Raw genomic sequence first — 15,575 nt, forward strand, 5'->3', positions numbered from 1 at the left:
TGGGCTTCTGTGTTCATCCATATGCAAGACCCCATCCCCATCAAACTCATCGTCAAAGCATGAAGTACCAATTCTATCATGATGTGTTTGGTCGTATTGTCCTTGCTCCTGCCACCTCCTATTCTAATGATGATGAAGATCTTGTTGACTATGAAGGGTATCTTGAGAGCCTTAGAAAAATTCCACCAACCATCCCCCAAAATCTAAGAGTTATTCCAAACTATCTAGTCATGCCATCTGATATCCCAGCTTCTCCTCTATCACCCAATCAACCAAGCTTCCAATCCTTCACCGCATCACACTAGCTATTCCTGTCAATTCACCTCCACCTCTGACACACGAGTCTCCAAGGAATCTCCCAGAGAAAATACAAGAAAAGCCACCTCCAGCGGTCGATAAGCCATGTCATCTAATCCAACCAAGTGAAGTAGTCAGTGATGAAGCTTCCCCATCTATAATATCACCTCCATCTCCCATTGCTATCATCCCCATACCATCCATCAAATTTCTTAAAATCCTTCCACTTCCCGTGAACATCAATATCCCACCACCTGTAAAATCCCTCCAAATCCTATCCAAATCACCTCCAAGCATTTCCCAAATCTCCTGTGATGACCCTTATGCATCCATCTTCTACTCACCCATCTCTACTACCAAATCTCCCATCTATCCATCCGCTGCCTTTGAAGAATCCATCCCTTCACCTCCTATCACACCATCCACTCCAAACCAATCCTATCAAGATCTTGCCCAAAAGCATGTTGACATCCTCCAAAGCATAAACGAAGATATCATCATATCATGTCTTCCATCCATAGTGCAGTCACCATCCCCTCCATCTCCAAAACCTCAAACCATACCTCCTCTACTACAGGATATCTTTTCATCCCATTAGCTAAATCAAGATCCTATCCTACCATCTCCTCCACTCCATGCTTCCATCTTACCACCTATCCAAGCTATTCCACCATCTAAAATCTACCCTCTTGGTTTACTTACATTCATCCATGGTGGCCTCCTCTCAGCAGAAGAATTAAGAATAGTATCTCCCAGTCATAGTACATCTGAGAAAGCACTTCCACCATCTTTCGCAAGCAAAAAGTATCCTCGGCTAGTTCAAATGCTCAATCGATGGCATTATCAAGGTCAAGATTTAGGACTACAAGAGCAAGGAATCAGAAAGCCTATTATTGCACAAAAGAATCCAGGATTTCATGGTCTTGGATATGTATCTAAAGGCTCACCATCTAAAGGTGTTGGTACACCACACCCCCAAAACAAGCCCATCTCCAAACCCACCATGCTAGCCTCCCATCACTCCTTCAAGAAATCTTATCTCATCCCCCCTCCACCATCTTTGCAATCCAAAAAAACCTACCATATCCCCCCTTCATCAGCTAAATCCATTTTGGGTCCCTACGTCCCAAAATCTACCATCCTCCATCCTCCTATCAGCCATCATAAAAATCCTATTCCATCCATTCCTACGCAAGATCAACAAAAGCACATATTAGGGCACATCGTCCATCATCATCCCCCTACATGCTCTTCCATATCCTCTTCATCTCACAAAGCTTCTCCTAACCATCTTCCCAAAGCTTACCACAGCAATGCAAATGCCAACTTCAAAATGCATAAAGCTAAAAATCCACATCCTAGGCAATCATATGTCTATTCTAAAATACATACTCCAAAAGGGAAAAATCCAATGAAAGAATGCAAAACAATGCAAAAGCCTATGAAAAGAAAACCCAAAACCATGTGGATCCCAAAGAAAAAAGTTGAAACCCAATGCATAATGGCATCCACCGTTGCTAATCCTCCATCCAGTGACTCATATCCCCCATCTCCTAACTCCATCTTGGGTACCTATATCCCTAATCACACTTCCACAAATCCTCCATCAAGCCCACATCTACCATCTATCCCCCATATGCTCTTTTCACACCTGTCCCAACATGTGCCAATGTTGACCCTGCAAGCATCCCCATCTCATGCTCCTTTCTAGCCTTTTCATCCCTCCATCTCCTACCATCAATCCCATCTAATCCAATCTCTTGCATAAAACACATCCGATGTACCAACAGCTAGCAACAAAATTGAACATTTCAACAGCTAGTGAAAAATCCAAAAAAAAAAAAAAAAGCCAAAAATAGCTGAAGAAAGCTAAAATCATTCCAGCTAAGTCCAAAGTCAAAAAAGTCAAAAAGTCAAAAAAAATAAAGAAAAATAAAGCGTCCACTAGTAAAATCTTGGCAATTCAAGCATCTTGGACAAGTACCATGATGAAAACTTGGCAGACAAGCGTCATGCGTAATCCAGCCATCCCCAACTTAGTCTATCACCCTCATGCTTTTGGTCATCTCTTGACATCCAACTCCATCTTCCAATCTATCCATCTATCCTCCACACTCCAACTTCCATCTCACACCATCCACTTATCTCCTACAGCTTCAGCCGACCATCACAGCTATCGTCCATCTCCCTAGCCCTTTCAACTTTTTCCATCCGAGCTTCAATCCTATCACATCCATCATAAGACCTCCTTCTACATGTCACCTTGTGACTGGGGGCATTTTATTCCTTGGAGATCTTGTCTTGTCCATCCTCCCTTTTCATTAGTATCTAGCTCTAGGCTATCCTCATGCAAACCCAATGTCATCTCTTTATATCCATCATAATCCTAGCTATCTACCATCTCATCCTGCTCCTCTACCAATCCTTCATCACAAAATCTCTCATCATCATTGGGATGCATCCTCCCCAAATCCATATCTTCTGCTATCCCCTCATCCTTAGCTTCTGCATCTTGCACAGCATCGAACCATCCCGCTATCCTATCATCCTGAGCTTTTGCCTTCTTGTAAATATCTTGGTCAGCTTTAGCTTGTAAATATCTTGGTCAATCAGCTTGTACATCCTCTTTAGCTTAGTACCATTGTATCTATCTAGCTTTCATGTCAATTTTTCCTTGATCAACATCTTACACACATCGCACATCTTGGTTAGCTATTCCAATGCATCCTTTAGCTAGATCTCCTATCACCAAAGTGTTATCCTTCTTAGTTCAGCTTGCCAAATGCATCACTCATCCAGATCCATCATCTTAGGTGCTCTCCGATAGATCCTTGTAGGATATAGATTTCCTCATGTCTGATCTTGGTCCGTTAGTACCTCATCCTACCCATCTCATTGGCAAACGATTCTCTTTTGGATTTTTGCTTTCTTTTGATTTGGAATCTTCCCTTTTGGGTCTTGAAATATCTTTTCCAAGCAATGTCCTTGTTCCCTCCTCAAGGTTGCCATGATCTTCCATATCATGGTATGCTGTGAATGGGGCCATCAGAGCGTAAGATCTTGATCAGGACTTTTGCTTGTTTTCTTTTCTGCTTTTGGGTTACCTAGTGTCGTTTCCACGTTGCTTCCTCTGGGATTCATGTGTGATACTGGGGCAATCCTTGCGTGTTTGTTTCGAGTTAGTTTGTCAGTCCTCTGGATGGTTGGTGAAAAGGCCTTGATGTTCTTGGTAACCTTGGTAATTAACCAATAGTCCTATAGAAAATCTAGTGCTCAACTACATGGTGGTACTTCTCTTTGAAGTATCCCCCTTGCTCAAAAAGCTTCAATGGAATCCCTTCATCTCCATTATCCCCCATCCATATCCAACACCTATCCCAGCTTATGCATCAGTATCTCTTTGAATCACTCCTCACGCTTAGCTTTAGGGATCCACAATCCTAGTCTTAGGGACCCACCAATCAAATCAATCCACCAAGCCTCATTTTTCAAGATCCACAATCCTAGTCCTAGGGATCTCCGAAACCCATCTTCCACCAATCTGACTCTTTGAAATCTTGTTTCATCAGCTTTATCATTCCATCACCCATCTCCCTACCATGGATTCCTTTTATAGTGCTCCGCTCCTTCATTCCTCGCCCCCCCAATCCTGGAAAGTCTTAAGCTTGCTTTACTTTTGTGCCTCTGAATTCCCTTTATCATTCTCCCATAGTGAGAGGTTGAGCTAATTCAGCCCCTCCTCTTTGCCAATTTGTGTCTCTGCTCATCTCAATTTCTTGTACTTTTCAAGAAGTCGTCCAGCCTCATTTCTCTCTTCGTCGCCTTCTTGGGGGGGCATCATCTAAGTCTAGTCTCTCCTCTTCTTATCTAAGACTGGGGCAACCTCGTTGCTAAAACATCTTCCTTGTGTCGTCTTCATTCAAACTTCTTTGAAATAGTGTTGTCTCAACACTATGTCAAAGAGGGGCAAAATGTAGACACCTAAATTTGATTACACCGCTTTAGTAATCCTATTTAGTTATCTCTAAAAGCATCATTAATTAAATTTTTATTTAATTAATCCTTTGCCATCCCTAATTGATTAATTTAATTAATCATTTATAGTCCTAATTGATAAATCAAATAAACCTATTATTTATCAATTAAATCCTATTCTTCTATCTAATTCCAAAAATCCCCATTTATTAAATAAATCTATTTGATAAATAAAATCCTCAAATCTAAAAACCCCTAACTTATCCCTAATCCTCCATTTAGCCTAATCCACCCCATCCACCCATACTAACCTAGCTTAGCCACTAACTCACCCACCCTCATTAATGCCATCCACTTGCACATCTCTAACATCCTTAATCTAATCCTAAACTCAAGCCTAATCCACCTCCTAATGTTGTCACATTCCCTAAAAAAGTTTAAGACTTTCCTAAACCAAACCAAAGTCTTCCCTCAAAAAATCCCAACCACCAAGTCATGAGTGCTCTTACAAACTATAAAAGACTCTTACAAGCCCACTCATGACTCTTACATACATCTTCCACACTCTTCCATCTTCCACACTCATTCCTCTTACATCTCTCTTACATACTCAGCCCCACTCATCATGCCTTTAACCAACCCTTTACCCTACCCTCACACTCATCCTCCTTGTGACAAGTGTCACCTTCCCATTGGTGCTAAACAAGCACAATCCATGTGCTCCCCTTTGAGTGCATCTTAGCCCTCCTTAACCATATCCCCATCCTTGCATCTAAGCCCTCCATCCCTCTACCCCTTTGCCTATAAATTGAATCCCATCCCAAGCCATTTCAACAACAACCATTTGAGTAAAGTTATCATGCCCTTTTGAGAGCCAAAAGCCATACCCATACCCTTATAATGCCAAATTGAGAGCTCACAAAGCTACCAATTTTCTATTATCCATCTCCACTATTGAAGCAACTTTGAGCATCTTGAGCATACATCCCCAATCTATACATAGACACATCTCAAAAACAAGAGAACAAGCTCATTGAGAGAGCTTATCCATGGCTCACATTCTCATTTGAGTTTTTCTTCTCTTTGTCTCTCTTATATGTTATGTTAGTTTAATGTGTAAATGCTTCCATTGAATTAGTATTTCTAGCACATTAGATTAGTGTATACACTTATAGTTGGGCATGTATGTTGAATATTTGAAGAATCAATGAAATTATTTTGCTCTTCTTCTTTCTTTGGTTGTTTTTCTTTGTGTTTGCTTGCATTGTATTAACTCTTATAGGGTGGTTCAGAGAGTTGGGTGTGTCCTTTGCCCTAGTTTTCCCTATCCTTCCTTGCATCAATATACCATAAAACAAATATCATTTTTGTATTCTTCTACTAGTTTCTTTGCTATCCTGAATCTATTATTCATCTTCTCCTTAAATGATCACAATATTTTTCCATGATACTAACATATCTTTCTCCCATTTTGGTATATATACTCGTTGATTTGATAAAGAACAAGTATATCTTTTCTCCATACAACTGTACCTTTTGATGGGAAAAACTTTTTTACATAAAAAAATAAATAGATTAAGAGTGAATTGAACTTACAAGGACTATTCTTTGATGTCTTAATAATTTCCATATTTTTGTTGAACTGGTTCAACATAAACTCGGCAAGGTCAAATGACATATTGTTCTTGACCACTTTGAAAGTGAGATCCACTACTTCACAAGATAAATTATTTAGATGATTGGAGTTGTATATCTTATGTGCAATCACATGTATACCAAACTTCAACTCCATATTAGTATCACAATTTATCTTCATTCCCCTTCCATCCCATTCAATGAGGGTTTTCTTCTCTAGTTCTACCTGACTTAGGGTTTTGGTGGTTTTTGCCTTCACCAACATTGGGAGCCCTATGTTCTAATAAATCATTTTCTTTGTAATGATAAGAGGTTGCTCCACCCATAACTACTCATTGTGCACACAGCTAATGATAAACCTTATCCACTTAATCTAAAAGTCTCAAGGCATGTGAGGAATGTGGGTTAAACCCTTGGTTTCCAAGTGTTGATGCTCAAGTTTTAACACACCATTCACACACAGCTTCTCCAAAGTCTCATCTATTTCTAGGGTTCCTATATCTTGAATTTTACAACAAAAATGTGAACAAATATCATTAACTATAATTACCTTAGTTGGAACTTGAGATTGAGCTCTGGTTGGATCTAGGGTTTCTGCAATACTTGGACTAAGCTTGAAATTAGGTGTCTTCCATTGAATGCCTCAAAACAACATCTCAGACCCTTTCTTTATCTTGTTGTTAGACTATGCATCACTTGGTAGGGTTTGAGAAAACACAAAAACTTTAACAATAAATCTCACAAATTGCTCGAATGCACAGTAATTGCTCTTCACAAATAGCTCTTGAAAATTCACAGTAACAAATGAATTTGATTTCACCCTTTTATCATATTTTTCCTTTCAATCACCGTAAATGCTTGCTCGACAGAGTCATTAATGACTCCATGTCCACACAACAACTTAGTTACTCTCGACCTTGCTTGGTAGGGTCTTGCAACTCGACCTTGCTCGATAATGCTTAGAATTGCTTCAGATACTCGGTGATCCTTTTGCATCTTAAATGTTGATATGGATCTTTCTTTTCTGCTAACTAGAACTGATGTAGGATGTATGCTTCAAAATCTTAGTTCCAATTATCCTTGAGAGAGATCAAGTAGAAGTGTTTGAGTCACCTAATTCTTGAGTGACATACGCTTCATTGCTCAAACTTACATTCTTAGAAGATCTCAGAATCCACTGTTGTCTCATTTTATTTCTGATGTTATCAGCCTTGGCTTTCTTTTCTTCTTCAATTCTTATAATGTTCATACAGTTCTTAGCAAGATGACCAAGTTCTATACAAATGAAACATCTTCTGCTAGTGTCTCTTGTCCTCATATGATGTTTTACATAGTTCATTCCAATGTGTCCAAATTCTCCACAGTGATGACAACTGCACCAAGTGTTATAGTTGCAACCAAATATAGCTTTTACAATCTACTCTGATAGATTCAATATCTTAGTTTTGCATTAAGAAGATTTGTGCCCATGTTTATTGCATTTGTGACATTTTCCTTCAAATTTAGGTTTCTCTTTGCATTCATTAGCTCTATGACCATGCTGATTACAATTATAGCATATTCCATTGAATTTATCTTTGCCATTTCTCCAACATTTTTTTGATGTATGACCTAACTTACCATAGTGATTGCAAGTTGATTTTTTATTCTTTTGAGCTCCTTGCTTGGATGATTCACCTTCCTCTATATACTCAATTCCTACTTTGCCCTTTTGTCTGTATTGGATTTTCTCATTTAGTTAATTCATGTCTACTTGAGATTTCATCATCCTCTCATTGGTTTTCTATTCAGTGTTTAGATCATTCAACAATTTTTCATTCTCTAAAATTCATGATTTCTTCATTTGCATTAGTAAGCTAATCAATGAGGTTTTCCTACTGAAGAGATAGATGTTGAATTTCATTACTCTTACCTTCTAACTATTCTTTTATTTTATTTTTCTCTTCTATGAATTACACAATCTTACTAACTGAATTTCTTGCTCTCTTTTTAGCTTTCTAATTTCTTCTTGAAGTGTACTATTCTTTTATAATAGTTATTTGATTGCCTATTTGACTTCATCTGAATTACTTTCTGGATAAATGTCTTCAATTCTTTCTTCAATGTAGAGTTTTTCATTCATCTATACTGCAAGATCCTTTCTTCTTTTCAAGGATTGAGAGTTGCTCCTTTGCTTTCTTGATTTTTTGAATAGCCAATTCTAAATCTATGTTTGATTGTCAATAGAATTATCAAGTCTAAATATCTCCATAGCTTCTAATCTTTTCTTAAGCTGTTAAACTTTTTCTCTAAGAACCACAATACTCTAATACCAATTGTTGGAAATATATGATAGGCTAAGTTCCTGAGAGGAGAAGGGTGAATTATTAACTTATAAAACTTAATCTTTATATACCATTTATTCCTTCATGAATATTCTAATCTAATTTCATGCATGAAAAATTGAAAGCATTAGATCATTCATAACACTTTGATACACAATGTGGTGACCCAAAAACCTTCCAAATAGAAAGTAAAATTGGGGTGGGGATGATACACACAAGCTTTAGTATTGTAGTATAAAATTGGTATGTTAAGGCTTACAATGATCTACCTTGTTAGGAGCAATAAGGACTATTAGGTCCATCTTCTAAAAGGATTTACAAATATAAAATGAAGTATGCACTTGGCAAAGAGATTTACAAAAGACTGTTAAGTCTGCCTTGTGAAAGGATTTAACTAGTCCACCCATTAGGATGAACCAATGGTTGATTACTGATCTTCAACTTGATTTTCTAAATGAGATTCCTTTGAGTGTAATGATCACCTTGCTATGATAGATAAATCTTTGTTGATCCTTACAATATCATAGCCTTTTACTTTACACTTCTGCTCTTTGTATTTTGCATCTGAAATCATATTTCTTATCTCTTTGGATGTAATACAATACATTACATATATACCAATCCAAATTACGATTTATCAAAGTTGGCTACAATACATGTTTCAATCAAAATACATAAATTTTGGCCTACTGTAGGAACTCGAGTTTTGAAGACAAACTCAATGAGGTTCTGATACTTGAAAACCATTGTCAATGCTCGACATCATCATGCACTCAGTAGACATAGAAGCTCAATTCATACTAATCACTTTGAGTAGTCTGAACTTAGTCTACACTAGTGACTTGGTGAATACTGCAAAACTTGGCATATGAACTAAATCACTTGATTCATATAGCATAGCTTGGTCAACACTATTATTGCAAACTCAGTATAAACTGAATCACTTGGTTGACATTATGTGGCTCGATCAACACTAGATTCACATTGCTGATTTTGTGAACTCAATAAGCATTGAATAACTCTATTTATACTGAGAAAATTGATAAACGCCATGAATTTTGGTTTATACTGATAATCACCAACTTGGTAGAAATTTCTCAGTGCAAACTGAATGATATTTCTAAAACTCGGTAGCAAGTAGAACTCGATAGAGCCTAGATTACTTGGTTAACAATATTAACTATAAAATAAGCTCAATAGCTACTAACCATCTGAATAAGTGTGTGTCACTAATAACAAACTTAAAAAACTTGACTGCAATGTCAATATTCACTTGTTATAATTTCTCAACAATGATCTTTTAGTTAGCACTCTGCTGCTAGATAATAGATCACATCTTTCTTGATGTGTACTTGATCCTCTTAGATCAGATGTATCACTTCTGTCCTCTAATCCATTTCTTATATTCTTCTCTAACTAATTCTATAATGTATCTCAAATCACAAGTCCTTAGCTACCATGAATTCTTAGTTTGTGCATGCAAACTTCTCTCTTCGTTCCTTCCACTATCTCTTTCTTTTAGGGTTTTTCCTCCTTATGAAGACTTAGGTGACTTAGGGTTAGGTATGAATCAATGATTATGATTCACCTATTTTTCTACTTAAAAAAATTCTTCAACTAATTGGTTACATATACTGCATAGGGATTCTCAATATAGATTCATCTTTATCATCTAGAATCTCAAAACAATCCTTAAGTTGGATCAAAAATGGCTTACATTGAAGTTTATGTCATTACAAACAACTATGTCCAAAAAATTTTACTTGACACTTGAAGTGTTTGATGCTCGACATCCACTATATCTTCAATGTTGTAACTCAGCCTTTGAATGACTCGGCATCTATTATCTACTTGCCACTTGAGTGACTTGGCACTTACTAGCTACATGGCATATACCATATATATCTCACTTGACATACACTATTTGAGATCTTATGCTTGGCATACATTACTTGTTCAACATGAACTAAGAAAATGACTTAAGTGTATTGTTATTCATACATTTTGGCATAAATACGTATCTACTATTTACACTTACTTAAGTTTACTTAGGTTAATGCATTATTTTATTATTTTACATTATTTTATTATTTTATTTTGTGAGACAATTAGGATTTTGTGTACCTTTTTGAGTTGTCATGTTGACAACACAGAAGTATGCAACTCTATTCCAACACATGTTGTCTACAACATTAATTTGTGTGTTACACCCTTGTAGACTTATCCTCTCATCATTGCACTTACTTTTGTGCTTAATGGAGGATAACCCATATCTAGTGGACATGTGCCTAGTTGTATGACTTATCATGTAGCTGATTTTGAGGCATTCTAGATGTATCTCAGAGGCCTTTATATACAGGCACTCCTAGTGTACTCTTAAGGAATATTAAATGAATATATCGTCATTCTGATCATACTCTCTATTTTTGGTCTACAGTTGTACTTGTGTTTGAGTTCTTAGTTCCTGGGTGAATTTTTTCCTAAAGAAAATTCTTACATGGTATCAGAGCTTGGAGATTTTCTCATCACATAGCTATTTGAGACCATTGTTGCTTCAGCACCTCAGCCCAAATCCAAATTACTATAGAAATTGAGAGCATCCAGAGCCATATCTGACCTTGTCATTTCATTCAAACTGTTGTTTCGGTGAAGATCAACTATAAAATTAGCTACCCTAGCCCAAAGTCGACTGTGAGGAAAAATATTTTTGCAAATCAGCACCCAAAGGCCTCGATTTGCAGTTCGGGTATGGTCATTTGTATATCTATTTAATTAATTTTTTGGGTCTGTATTTTTTTCCTCTGTATTTTCAATTGTATTATTTCAAAAAAAATTGTTTTCCAGGCAGGTAGCAGAGAAAAAATTTTATAGGTATCGGGCTGTCAGATCTTGGCCCTATGCAAAGGAATATTCTATTTTCATCGACATTTAAATCAGACTAGCCACTGCACAATGGTCGTACCATATAAATCAATCGTGGTCCTTGAAAATTTGGCGATTACATATAATCCCACCGGGGGCAAGTCACCTTCCACCACTTGCATATCTTGCCTTTGTTTTAAAGGTTGTGGGTTTCTTATTTTTAAAAGGGGTTTGATAACCCAGACATCCCATATGGGATTTTGTTTAAGGAACTCCCAGTGATGCCAAATATAAATCTGGCACCCACAAATGAAGATGTGACCTCTGCTTATTTAAAACTACCGGCCACTGTAGACTCTATTTTCTAGCCTACACTTATTTTTTGGGTGATGTGAACTATTTTTTGACTATGCATTTCAACCTCTCCAGTGCTGGTTTAATTGCTAGCAACTTGCAAGTTTCTCGGTCCCCATTGTTTAGACTCCAGCATCAGTGTGAGTTTCCTAGAAACTATCATGTTTCAGCAACGAACGCCAGACTACCATGCATCCTTATGGGCACTCTCCATGTGGCATCCCAAAGCATACATGTAGACAAATAATAGTCTACCACGTGGTGTTCTGCCTGCTCCACATCTTTGCACAGTCAGTGCCTGCTAGACAGACATGTGTCTGCCACGTAGGCATCCCTGTCATCCCACATAAGAAGATTGTCAACAATTTGAATAGCGCCACATCATCCACCATGTGCCTAGTCCTTATGATCATACTATGCCATGTCAGTTGTTCATACTGCTAATTTTTTATCTGATATCATCATTTCACTAGCTTAAATTTGACAGTTGTCTGACTATCATTCCTAGTAATTTTTCAACTACTATGATGATTGTTTGACCGTCAAATTTAAGTACACAATTTTTTTGATAGAACCCTCTCTAGATTACTTTTTGATTTGGCAGCCTAACTTTGCGAGGTCATAACTTGGACATCCAGACTCCAATTCAGGTGCAATTTTTTTTGAAATTGGGTAGAATTTCTTGAATTTTCTAGTGGTGGTGTTTGTAGAAAAAGATTTTAGTATGAAAAGAACATTAACAAATAAAGTAAACATTTACAAACCAAAACTAAATTCACATATATGTTTAGAGAAAAAAAAGCAAACAAAAAGTGCAAACCTCACAAGAGAAAACACACCATGCTTTCTTATTTTGTAGATGTATCCTTTTGATGTGGGTGTATGCTCAAGATTCTCAAAAGTTGCTTTAATGGAGGTGGGTAATGGAAAATTGGTAGCTTTGTGAGCTCTCAATTTGGCATTATAAGGGTAAGATTGATGGCTTTGGTTCTCAAAATAGCATGGTAAATTTAGCTCAAAGATTGTTGATGAAATGGCTTGGGAGGGGATTCAATTTATAGGCTAAGGGCTTGAGGGATGGAGGGCTAAGATGCAAGGATGGAGAGATGGTTAAGGAGGTCTAAGATGAACTCAAAGGGGAGCACATGGATTGTGCTTGTTTAGCACCAATGGGAAGGTGACACTTGTCACAAGGAGGAGTGTGAGAGGGTAGGGTAAGGGTTTGGTTAAAGGCATGATGAGTGGGGTTGAGTATGTAAGAGAGATGTAAGAGGAATGAGTTTGGAAGAGGGAAGAGTGTGGAAGATGGATGTAAGAGTCATGAGTGGGCTTGTAAGAGTCTTTTATGGTTTGTAAGAGCACTCATGACTTGGTGGTTGGGATTTTTGAGGGGAGACTTTGGTTTGGTTTAGGAAAGTCTTAAACTTGTTTAGGGAATGTGACAACATTAGGGGGTGGATTAGGCTTGGGTTTAGGATTAGATTAGGGATGTTAGAGATGTGCAAGTGGATGGCATTAATGAGAGTGGGTGAGTTAGTGGCTAAGCTTGGTTAGTATGGGTGGATGGGGTGGATTAGGCCAAATGGAGGATTATGGATAGGTTAGGGGTTTTTGGATTTGAGAATTTTATTTATCAAATAGATTTATTTAATAAATGGAGATTTTTGGCATTAGATAGAAGAATAGGATTTAATTGATAAATAATAAGTTTATTTGATTTATCAATTAGGACTATAGATGATTAATTAAATTAATTAGCTAGGGATGGCAAAGGATTAAATAAGAATTTAATTAATGATGCCTTTAGAGATGGCTAAATTAGATTACCAAAGCAGTGTAATCAAATTTAGGTGTCTACATTTTGCCCCTCTTTGACATAGTGTTGAGACAACACTATTTCAAAAAAGTTCGAATGAAGATGACACGAAGAAGATGTTTTAGCAATAAGGTTGCCCTAGTCTCGGATAAGAAGAGGAGAGACTAGACTTAGATGATGCCCCCTCAAGAAGGCGGCAAAGAGATAAAAGAGGCTCGACGATTTCTTGAAAAGTACAAGAATCTGAGATGAGCAAGGAGACTCAGATTGGCTTAAGAGAAGAGGTTTAGTTAGCTCAAACTCTCACTATGGGAGAATGATAAAGGGAAAATTAGAGGCACAAGAGTAAAGCAAGCTTAAGACTTTCCAGGATTGGGGAGGGATGGAGAAGCGAAGTGCTATAAAAGGAATCCATGGATAGGGGGATGAATAATGGAATGATAAAGCTGATGCAACAGGATTTCAAAGAGTCAGATTGGCGGAAGATGGGTTTTCGGAGATCCCAAGGACTAGGATTGTGGATCTCGAAAGATGAGGCTTGGTGGATTTATTTGATTGGTGGATCCCTAAGACTAGGATTGTGGATCCCTAAAGCTAAGCACGAGGAGTGATTCAAAGAGATACTGATGCATAAGCTGGGATAGGAGCGACAAATGCAGGATATGGATGGGGGATAATGGAGATGAAAGGATTCCATTGAAGCTTTTTGAGTGGGGGGATACTTCAAAGAGAAGTACCACCATTTAGTTGAGCACTAGATTTGCTATAGGATTGTTGGTTAATTGCCAAGGTTACCACGAACATCAAGGCTTTTTCACCAACCGTCCAAAGGACTGAAGAACTGACTTGAAACAAACACACAAGGATTGCCCCAGTATTACACATGAATCCCAGAGGAAGCAGCATGGAAATGACACTAGGTAACCCACAAGCAGAAAAAGAAAACAAGCAAAAGACCTGATCAAGACCTTACGCTCTAATTGCCCCATTCGCAGCATACCATGATATGGAAGATCGTGGCAACCTTAAGGAGGGAACAAGGAGATTGCTTGGAAAAGATATTTCAACACCCAAAACAAAAGATTCCAAATCAAAAGAAAGTGAAAATCCAAAAGAGAACCGTTTGCCAACAAGATGGGTAGGACGAGGTACTAACGAACCAAGATCAGACATGAGAAAAGCTATATCCTGCAAGGACCTATTGGAGAGCACCTAAGCTGGTGGATTTGGACGAGTGATGCGTCTAGCAAGCTGAACTAAGAAGGATAACACTTTGGTGATAGGAAATCTAGCTAAAGGATGCATTGGAATAGCTAACCAAGGTGTGTGATGTGTGCAATATTTTGACCAAGGATGAACTGACATGAAAGCCGGATAGATACAATGGTACTAAGCTAAAGAGGATGTACAAGCTGACAGACCAAGATATGTTACAAATGTACAAGTTTGTTCATGTTTTTTATTTTTGTGAGATGGAAATGTTTGTGAAGGGTGGGATGTCTATAATAGTTGATAGCTGGATAGGTAGATAGTTTGCGAAAATCTTAAGGAAAATGGGATTCTTTGTGTGCATGTGATAGGATACAAGCTAGGATACAAGATTATTTACAAGCTAGAATATGGTACAAGCTTTGGACAAGATTCAAATATACAAGGTATGATACAAGGGATGATACAAGATTTACAAGCTATACATGAGGTATTTACAAACACTATTAGATTTTGGATATTTGGTTGGAACACCAAGGGAACAATTAGGTGTGTTATGGGATGGTGGATGGATGGATGAGGGATAGGATAGTGATAGATAATGGATTAGTCTTAGTACACAAGGCACCTGAATTACCAAGTTTTCACCAAGGTACCTATCCAAGGTTCTTGAATTGTGAAGTTTTCACCATTGGATGCTTATTTCTCTTTACTATTTTTTATTTTTCTTTTTCAAAAGCTTGGTATACCAAGGATATTCAAGCATAGAACTTCTTGAGATGAATGATGTTAGTAGGATCTTTCAAGAGTTCTCCTTCTGGTGTAGATAGCTGATAGGCTCCAGAGCCAAAGGAAGTAGTGACAACATAAGGACCAAGCCATGTAGGTTCAAACTTGCCTTTCTTTTCTTGATCTGCTTGGACTTTCATGTTTTCTTTGAGGACCATGTCACCTAGCTGAAAGTGTCGTGGAAGCACCTTCTTGTTGAAATTCCTTTTTAGATGAGTTCGATAGACTATGAGATGATCATAGGCTTGTTGTCACTTCTCATCTAAGAGATCTAGCTGGGTGATTCGAGCTACTTTGTATTCTTCATCTGATAT

This window comes from Cupressus sempervirens, chromosome 3 (genome assembly GCF_028749045.1).
Source record: "Cupressus sempervirens isolate cs-2001-9-10 chromosome 3, ASM2874904v1, whole genome shotgun sequence".
Classification (NCBI taxonomy): Eukaryota; Viridiplantae; Streptophyta; class Pinopsida; order Cupressales; family Cupressaceae; genus Cupressus; species Cupressus sempervirens.